Source organism: Gambusia affinis, linkage group LG07 (assembly GCF_019740435.1).
Source record: "Gambusia affinis linkage group LG07, SWU_Gaff_1.0, whole genome shotgun sequence".
NCBI classification, from domain to species: Eukaryota; Metazoa; Chordata; class Actinopteri; order Cyprinodontiformes; family Poeciliidae; genus Gambusia; species Gambusia affinis.
The window spans coordinates 5,609,026-5,619,673 of NC_057874.1; the positions used below are offsets into that span (position 1 = coordinate 5,609,026).

General features: G+C 40.8%; 1 long non-coding RNA gene across 2 annotated transcripts; it reads left to right on the plus strand.

The window, feature by feature from the left end:
- The first annotated feature begins 526 nt into the window (after window positions 1–526).
- Window positions 527–3,589, plus strand: LOC122833886. Of its 2 annotated transcripts, none has more exons than XR_006371084.1 (3): window positions 527–1,003; window positions 1,100–1,244; window positions 3,452–3,589. It is a non-coding gene; the product is annotated as an uncharacterized LOC122833886 (long non-coding RNA). The 2 variants fall into 2 exon arrangements; XR_006371085.1 differs by having other exon boundaries at window positions 1,100–1,206; window positions 3,452–3,584.
- The last annotated feature ends 7,059 nt before the right edge of the window (window positions 3,590–10,648 follow it).

Below are 10,648 nucleotides of genomic sequence, written 5' to 3' on the forward strand. Positions count from 1 at the left end.
TCTGTTGGGCCTCAGGTTGACACTCATGAAATAATTCTGGATTCCACATTGCTCAACAGGACAATAAAATAAAAAGACTTTGGGTTTGAACTTTGACTGGGACATTCTAACAGATTCCTGGAGTCCTCCTCCAGCCCCCCCAGGATTTCACTGAGTTTACAATCAGTGACCAGAATCTCTGCCCCTCCTGAAGACAGGTAACCCCACATCATGATGCTACCACCACCAAGTTGATAGTGGATTTCTAGTTTTGTTGCACTCGTATCGTTTTGCACGTCAGCTAAAAACTCCAACTTTGGTCTCGTCTCGCCTTTTTCATGTAAACCTGAACACGGCCAGCTGCAAACTGTAAAGACGTTTTCCTACGATATCTTCCTTCTCGCTGTTTTCCACAAGTTTCTAGGGGACAGGACGAGTAGCTGTCCCTTTAAACTGATCGCACCTCACGAGTTACACGAGCAGAGAGCCTGTGTGAGGCTTGTTAACTCTTTTCTTCATTTTAATTGGACAGGAGAGCTGCCGCGGCGCGGCTATGCCGGGGTTCTGGAGTGCGTCGGATTGTCTGCGGGCCTCTGTTTGGATAAGGCCGTGTGTCCATTGTCTCCGATGCCCCAGCTGGACCGAGGTATGCCTCCATGCTCCTGAAATAGACGGACAGCTGAGGGCTGCCATGCATACCGAGGGCAGGACCGGCCACGCGGGCCGAGCTCCTCTGACCCGCACCGCAACTTAGCACAATGAGAGATGGGGTATTGTCTGGAGCCAGAGCGCAATGTCAGAGGCCCCCCAGGCACCTAAACCGCTAAAAGACTGATTAACTCTTGCTGCGTGTTGCTATCGGCTGTGTGTGTGTGTGTGTGTGTGTGTGAGACTGATGAAGGTTGGGTGGCGGTGGTGGGGGAGCGAGTAATTGGGGCTTTGGAGTGTGTTTGTGCCACGCGTCTGCCCGTCTCCACGCCGCTGAGCTGGCGGCTAAGACCTGAGCCCACACAGTTGCTGCAAGGTATTGTGGGCAGGCATGAAGCGATTACAGAAATATCCACCGGCGATGAATGCTTTGATCCAAAACGAATCTCTGCTTCACCCCGTCCGAGTTTAGGTTACTGTGCTACGGCAATGAAACGGCGACCTTTGAGGGCCGAAAACAGCCGCTTTACAGAGGAAAGAAAGCAGGAAGCGTACAGGGGAGCTGGAGGGCCCCACAAGGTCCAAAACACATTTCATCAGAGGAATAAAGGAATAAAGTCTGTATTCTTAATAATTATATAATACAATTTGTGTTAATTGTCAGATATTAAATTAGTTTCAGCTGAAATCAGGGTAAAGAATCAACTGAGGATGAATTATTGCTGTTATTTACATATTTACTAGATTTTAACAGAATTCTATATTTCAAAAAATATGTATCTTGCAACAATACACTTGAAAGGAAAAAAAAACATTATTAGGTGACAAATTTTAAGGATCCAAATTTTCAACATAAAACTTATTGAACTAAAGCTCAGAGTAGGTGATGTGTGCATTTTTATGTTTCCAGTGAGAACACAGCTCTACTGGCTGGTTGGAAAAATACATTTACATTAAAATCCTTGTTCTTCAGACAGTGAACTTAATCACAGTCCAGAAATTTTACTCAGTTAAAAGTAAAAAAAAAAAACGTGATAGAGTAAAACTCTTCCTAGTTTGTTTTTCTAAACTACTCTAGTGAATGTAATTAGGTACTTCTTAACTTTGGATGTTACAACCTCAGGTTTTATTTCATCTCTTAAAAACCAAAATTGGTTGTTATGTCATTTACATATTTCCCAGTAATAACAGTGTCACATTTAGCATCTTTCCATCACTTCTTCCTCTGACAAACCCCACGGACGGCATTTTCACCGGCCTTTAAAATTCTTCTTTTAGTTTACTCACTATAGGATGTTTAAATAAATGAAACTACACTGAAAAAAATGAACTTAGGAGGTTATCACATTAACAAAAGAATATCATGCACTTTTAACTAAATAATTTTATGTTTCAAACAAAAACGTGATAAAATCATGTTGGATAAACAAGAAATTCAACAACTTAATGTTTATGAAATTTAATCAAGTTGAGATAACATGATTCGTTATAGTCAGATTAATTTCCCGACTATAAGAAGATCTAGTGAGATCAGGGGATCACGAGAGATTGTGGAAGATCACACGACATAACTGTTTTGCGCCTGGGAAAACTTCAAAGAGGTTTTAGTTACACATTAAACTATAGATATTTGTTTTTCTCTACTATTGGCATTTAAGAACTGCACTGTAACAAATGGCTGTAAAAACTACAGCATGAAAATACAGTAAGGCGGCTGGGTTTTGAAAATGCAGTTCTGTTGTACCTTTTCTAATTGTTGACTGTTCTTTCTACCCTTTCACCCAGTCCTCTCTTAAAACACTTAATGTGATGCAACTTAAAAAAATGTCTTTGAATTAACGTAATTAAATCATGGAAAGGATTTTCACACGATTAAATAACTTTCTTTCAGCATGAAGTTGAGCCAACTTAATTTTCATGAGTTGGATCAACTTAATAAGTAGTGTGAAGGTCTCACTGTAACATATGTTGGTTTCTCCAGTGTGCTGTGGTGGCGCAGGGGTTTAGCACACTGCACGTTTTGAGGCCTTAGTCCTTGATGTGGACGTTGCTGGTTCGACTCCCGGTCCTGGCAACCTTTGCCATGTCCTCAACCTGTCTGCCTACTGTCTCAAAAATATACGAGCCACTAGCCAAAACTCTTCAGAGAAAAAAATTTAAAAGTTGGTTTCAACTAAATTGCCATTAATCTTAGTCAAGTAAATTATTTGCTTCAAAGCATTGCCAATTAGTTGGGCTGGCTCTTTTAAATTACATTGGGTCCAACTACAGTAAATGAGTTGAATCAACCTTAATATATTAAGTTGACCTAACACATTTGCTTTAAATAGGAGTAACAGAATTACATGGTGCTGAAATAAAGCAAAGTAATCAGGTGGAAAACCTTTCCATGATTTTTTTATGTTTATCCCTTTTTCAGTGTATTTCAAACATTATTTTGTTGCTTTCCTCTGAAATATCGCTATATTTACAAGTCACCTTGATGCTAACAGGACTAAGAACTGCTGTTGTAAAAATATTGCTATCCAATATTTCTTTCCATTACTTTTTCACATCACAAACCTCCATGTATTTTATTGGTTTTCAAAAACTTTTACATTTAAAATAAAAACAATAACGCTAATCCAGTATAATTTGATACACAGGTAGACATTAGTTGAGTCAGTATAACGTCCTGAGTATTTTTACATCACTATACAGTTACTTATTCCCCCAGCAGGTGTAGGTTGAAAGTTGTTTTCCTTAGATTGATTCTAAAAGGAAATTCTATTTAGGATAATAATAGAACATACAACGGGTATCATTAATCAATAATCCATCACAGGCGGCGCAAACCCACATCGGACAGCGTAGAGAGAGCAGCTGACCCAGCAGCCATGACTTCTGACCGTGGCAGGAAGCCAGAGAGAACCCGGAGGGAGAACATGCAGAACATCTGAAACCAAGAGCTAATGGCTGCACGGCAACAACGCTACCGATTTGTGATTCAGTGTTTATCTTATCTGATTCAAGTTGGCACTCCAGAATGTTATCACTGCCAGTCAGAGGAAAAATGTTAGTTAAATGAAAATATCACAATAACAATAGTATCTTTAGCAATTTATTCTAGTTTTTTATTTTAATTTTTTTTTGTAAGAGTAAGAAAATGTTAAAACTTATAAAAAGTTTGCCTCCTCTATTTAGTCCCAATCTTGTGGTTTGTACAAAAATACAAATCTGGGATAAATAATATGACTGCTGTTAATTTCCCCTGCTAGCTCTGGGTGGATGACCTGAAACGACCGCCTGGGTCAGGGTTTAGTGTCCAGAACCAAACTGACCTGAGTGAAGTTACGCCCCCGTCTTCTTCAAATTAAAGAATTGGTGTCAAACATTTGTGTAATATAAATTTTGTTGTGCCTTTATAATTTCTAAAATTAAAAAAAAAAAGTTTCCACAGGTCACCAGAGGTCAACCTGCCCTCTCTCCACCACATGTTAACAAAACCAAACAAAAATGTTTGTGGTGGCTTGTGCAGTGAAAAAAAATCTCCAACACAAAATTTGTTTAATTTTCTAAATGTGTTGGAATTGGTTGACCTTTGATGACCTCTGGAAATATTTAGGGATATCTTTAAAATGATAGAGGCACAAACAAAAGAAATTGGGGTTTTTTTGTTTTATTTTTGGTGCACAGACATTTAGACAATGATTTGAAGGACTTGGGTGAAGAGCCAGGCCGCCTTCACTCAGGTCCCGCCGGGTCGCCTGACGTCTCTGCCTGGATGTCCTGCAGCTTCGACTCAGTTCAGCTCTCTTTCTTAGACCTCTCTTCCAAATTAAATACACGAACATCGCAGTGGGAGAATCGGTGCGGGAGCAAGCCTGACTGCGTTGAGACCGGAACCGTTTTGAGGAGCAGAGGGAGTGTAAGGAGAGCCGCGGCCCAGAGAGGTCAGCTGTTGCGGGGAGCTGCAGTGAAGCGGTGCAGAGAGATGTGCAGGGGGAACGATGCAAGCCTCGCGTACACTCTTCCTTCTGTTCTGTGTGTGTGTGTGTTACGGGACGGGAGCGTCTGTGTTTGTGGACTTAATTAAAGCCAGAAGCTCTGGGGACTCGTCTCCTCCTCGCGTGTTATCAGCATGACTTTTTTTTTTTTCTTCTTCTTCTGACGGCACACCGGGTGACGGGGTACACAAACCAGCCGCTGCCTCTCTGAAGAGACCCTCGTCCCAGAATAGCTCCCGGCCGGCCCGCTCTATCTCACTGATGCCCAAGAAAAGTTGCAGCCATCACGGCAACACCTCTCCCGGCTGCCACGGTGACAGATAACGGCGTCAACCGGGATCACACAGCCCTCCGCTCCTTCCCCCAGGCCACTGGACCAACTGTTCACACGACCACAACGCTTTTCACAGTTTGTCATGCCACAAACACAAGCAATGGTTGTTGTTTTTTTAAAACCGGTATGCAATGCATGCAAAGTATGAGAGTGAAAAGGAAGAAAACTGACACAAAATAAATGAAAATCTCAAAAGTGTGGTGCGCATTTGTAGCCCTTCTCAGTTAGATGCCCCTAAATAAAATCAAGTGGAAGTCATAAACAGCAAATGTGTGTAAATTACTATCAGTAGAAATGCAGCTGTTCTGTATTTCTGTTTTGTTTTTTGTTTCTTAACAAGCAGCATAAAGCAGACAAGCTCAGAGAAAATGTAATGGAGGAGTTTAAAAGAGTTACCTTATAAAACAGCATCCCAAGTTTCGAACATCTCATGGAGAACCAGTCGTCACACCTCCAGGCCACTGGAAAATTAATAAGAAACATAACCTAATGAACTTTGACAACTTCATTAGTTTTTGTTGTTTTCTTAAGCTGCTTCATAAATGCATCGGTAACGTGAAACTTGAGTCTTTACAATCCTAACCCTGCAATTGTTGAGAGACAATATAACAACACAAGCACCGCAAGTCGTGACTGTGAAATGAAATTTAGCAGAGCCTTTTGATTTTAACACTGTTTCTGGCTTTAAAATATTTACTTCAAAGTTTAAAAATTGAATAAAGATGAACCAGAACTGAACTGGTTTTTAAATGTTGTGTTTGTTTTTACTCAGTAGTTTGAAATATGTTAAGTTTCTCTTCTAATATTTTTTTCTAGCTCTAGAAGGTTTAAATTTGAACATTCAGTGTCAATGTAGTGATGAAATGTTTGTTACCTTGTGGGCGCGCCTTTTGCGGCAGCCATCTTAACTCTCTGGGTTTTATGTTTCAGAATATTAAGTAAAACCTTAAAACTGATCCTCTCAGAGGTCCTTCATCAAATCTGCCTGAATCCGAAACATTTCGGAAAAACCCCTCAAAATTTACCGAGTATTTGAGTTTAGCTTATAGAGAAAATTTCTCAGCAGGCTTGGAAAGAGACAAAACTAGCTTACAAGTAACTTTTTGTAAGATTAATTTGCTTTAAGTCAATAATTCATTGATATTATTATTATTAGATTATTTCACTTATGACATGGGGAAAATGTCTTGTAGGAAGTTAAACAATCTGCCAGTGGAACTAATACTTTATATCATCAATATTAAGAAATTGTGGTCTTTAAACTCACTCTTTTATTTTACTAAAAACTTTCTTGTAAGTGAGTTTTGTATCATTTCATGTGTAAGACATTCACACTAGAAGCAAAATGTGGTTATATAAAGTGGAACCAAATACTACACTTTCCATATTTTTTAAATTGTAAAGAAAAAGTAAAGAAAAATGAAACCATGCAGCTTTTATTTGTTACACTTCACAGTTATCCTTTATGTTTGTTGGTCTATCCAAAGAACGCTTATGGTCGTAACGCTGCAACGTTTGGATGTTCAAGGAATACTTTTACTAGGTTGTGTGTGTGTGTGGGTGGGCATGTGTGTGTGTGTGGGGGGGGGGGGGGGGGGGGCGTGTGTGTGTGTGTGTGTGTGTGTGTGTGTGAGTGTGTGTTTATGAATCTCGTTTGGGACCAATTTACAGAACCAATCAGGAATGCTGGACTCTGGCTTTGTCTATTCTGAGAACCTCTGGTCCTCTTCCCTCCCACTCCACCCCCCACGCTGCGCTGAAGGTCACAATAAATCACCCAACACACACATTTACGTTAACTATGGACTCAAACGTAACCCTCTACTCTATTAAACCAAAGTTTCTTCTGACTTATCAATCCAACATGGCCGTCGTCTTTATTTCTTTGGCTCTGTTGGACCAAAGCAGAACAAATATTTGTATTCTAAGAGGAACATGGTAATAAATTCCCCTGCGGATGAGTGGAAACTCGGTGTTTTTGTGGTGTTGGTTTCACCTCGTAGTGATTCCGGAGCCAGCGTTTCATGCGCCATGTTTCTCTCTATTAATAAAAGCCCGTGTATTTATAGTAGAGCGTTTAATGCCACGCAGCTCCTGAAATAATCTCTCCTAAGGTTGCGGCCGCACAATAGCGCACATCCCTGGCAGCTCCTGACATCACCGACCTGCCGCAGCGCGGCTCAGAGGGCAGCGGCTCCTCAGCATCAAAGTCAAAGGAGCCCCGGTGAGCTCTTGGGTTGCAGACCGAGCCGAGCCCGAACCGACCTCCTCTTAGTCTCCGGCTCTGGACGCAAATCATTGTCTAAAAATGAGATTGATGCTCTGTCAGAGTGAAGAAGAGGAAGAAAGATAAATCCTCCTCTGCTGAGATGCTTCCCCCTTCCCCCTCCACCCCCAACACACACACACACACACACACGCACACACACACACAATCCCCCTCCTCTCCCCCCTCTCAGTGTGTACAGTGCATGAAATATCTGGGATACAAAAATAGCCGGCTTGGGTTTAGCGCTATGACAAAAACGTAGCTTTCCTTTTGTGTCAATTGAGACGGAGGCTCCGCACCAATGGGCTGCGGAGGAGGTGGCATATGCTAATGAGGGACAGATGTCCAATGATCGTGACCTTGAGGAGCGGGCTATAAAGCGGGACACATCTGAGAGAGGTTTCACTGCTGAGGTCAGCGCGCTGCGTCTTTGGCGCGGTGTGGACGCTTTGGGCATTTTTTTTTATTTTTTTATTTTTGCGCGCAGAGTGGCCGCGCTTTTAACGAAACTTCCGCCGAATACTCAGCCTTTTTTGATTTCTCTTTTAATCTTAGTCCATATATATGTATGTATTTCTATAGCACAGTCTCATTTGGCGATGATAGATATGAACTCTAAGAAAAATCAAATAAAAACAAACGGCCAAGCAAGCAGCCCAAGGCCCGAGCGCAAAGATTTGTTTTTCCCACCGAAAGGATTTCCACAAGTCGTCTTCAGCTGGTCTCTAATGTGGCGCTGTGAGGTGAAGGAGTTTGAGGGGTTGAGTGGGTGGATGTGTGAGTGTGGGGGGCGGGGGTCAGGCTGAGGGGGGGAAGCTGCGCCGCTTTTACGCACGACTGAAGTGGAGCTGCTGGTGGCGCGCCTCCCACGGTGGGCCCCGTGCAGGCAAGGCCTTGTTTGATTTACACGGCATGTGTGTGGAAAAATGAGCGAGTTCGGGTCTGACATGAGCTTTCAGAGATTTGTGAAATTCGTCTGCGAGTTAGAAATGTTCAAAGGCAAACTTGAAAGGTGATAACATGCGAAGAGATTAGAGAGAAGCATGGCAAAATTACGATTTAAGACAAAAGAAATCAAGCTTCTGCTTGTTTTAAGGCAAAAATATTTTAATTGTTCGCACTTATAATATTATTTAAATATATCTCATATTTTATTTACATAGATTTACTTATTTTTATGATATATTTGAAGCAATTTTGTTTCATTTCATGATGCTTTTATGACGTAAACCCCTTTGAACTGCCTTGGTACCTACTTATTTATTGAATCGTGACATTAAATTAGACATAAACCACTTAAAACATAAAATATATTTTCTAATGACAGCTGAAAATATGACAACACTCTGCTGTGTTTTTAGGTGAAACACAAGTCTGGATCCAGAGGAACTGATAGGGTGAGCCTTCATCCTGGCTCCGTCTCTCCTCAGCTTCCTGTGTGATCCCTTCTTTCGGTTCGCAGCAGAGGGATTCTAACGTGGAGCAGCTCAAGACGCTCCATGTGAGCGAAAACTCATCGTTTAGCTTCCATGTTTCCTTTAGGAGCAGAATTGAATAAAATCATAAGAAGTCAGGTGTGAGCTGGACTCAGGACGGGGTTATGGGTCAGGTAGGATGATAATCTCATGCCACGTTCCTCCTCAGGCCTCCTCTGATCTCTGATCTCCCCCGTTGTCATGGCGAACCCACACGAACCGGACTCACCGAGACAGCGCTCCAACCCTTACAGCCGATTTCTGTCAGGGTTTTCTCTTCAGTGAGTACAAACGTACACTTAAGTACCAGGCATATGCATAGAAACACACACAACACACATTCAAAGAGTCGTGTTTTCATCACTTGTGGGAACTTCTCATTGACTTCCATTAATTTCTATAGCCTAACCCTTACCATAATCCTAACCCTAACCCTTACCATCACATACCTAACCACTAACCCAAAAACAACAATTTCCCTCATGGGGACCAAGAAAATGTCCCCAGAAGGAGCAATGTCCCCAAAACCCCACTTGTAGACAGAAATAGGTTCCCATAAGGATATAAAAACCTGCTACACACACACACACACACACCCAGAACATGTACATGTGGAAACCACAATTACAGCAGCTTCTTCCATTTCTGTTTGATTTAGAAAGTGAGAAAAAAAACAAGAGTTAAACAGCTGACCTTGTAAAGTCAGATGTTTGACAGGATTTTCTCGTTTTCCAAGTTTTTTGAGAGGATCTGCTTATGTGTCAACCAGACCCACCATAAGCCAGCCGAATGGGATGCACAGAAAATGTAGATTAGAACGATACGTTATTTCTAGAATGAGATATTGATATTAATAGTGACTTGATTGAAAAAACCCGGTGCTTGGTAGAACCAGACTGTATCAACATAAATATATCAGTGGAGTCGTGATCCAATGAATGTTTGCCTTTGCATCTTTTCCTTTAAAATGAGTTTCATTTGGACTTTTTTGGGCTAATTTTCACTATAGACCCCTGTTGTACTTCTGGGGGTCTTATATCAGGTTTTCAGGAAGCCGGTTGCATCAAACCTTTACAAACTAATCAAAGAGAGCAAAGGAAGCCGTCAAAAGAAGGACGCGGCCGGCCAGCTCTGTCCATTACATCATGTGTTTAGGCAGTTTTTTAAATGTTTGAATGTCATTCTATCCTTCAGAAATAATAATCCTTTTATTATCATCCCTCTTTCAGCTTTTATGTTTTTATTTTTTGTAGTTTTCTTTCATTGTTCATTTTTAAAACACCTCATTTTATAGATCGACATTCTTACATCGGAGCTTTTAATTTGTTCTCTCATGGCCTCCCTTTTGTTCTTGTTTTTAATCAGAAATTCTTCTGATTAAAAGTAATTCTGATTCTGATTCTCTTATTCATTTTACAGCAAAGCTTAGGAACTAAATTAGAGAAGCAATTTAAACCGACTCAATTGGTAATTATTGCAAGATGGCGTAATAAAATAGAAATGATATGATGCAGTTATTATTAAAGTGTTAAAATTTTAAATTAGAGAAGCTTAGGAGGACCAGATTAATAGAGCAACAAGACATTTGCCATTCATAATATATATAAAAAAGGAAATAAAACAAAATATGAAATTTTTTCCTATCCGTGAAAGGTGGCCATGTTGGGTGTTTATCAACCCAGCAGGTCGAACTGAAGAAAAATCACTTTGTCTCAGCACTCTGTAACCTTCCCATAAAGATGTAGAAAAATTTTTCCCCATAACATAAAAAGTTGTCTCATCTGGACAACAATCGGAGAAATCAAGTCGGGGTATTCCCCAAGCAAACCCAGTTCTAGACCGCTACTGTTTTCAATATTTAAGTTTTTCCATTTTATCCAGCATGGACTAACCCCCAAAATCTAGATAAAAAACAAATGAAAGCACATCTCTTCTTACCTCCATTTTCTTTTCTTTC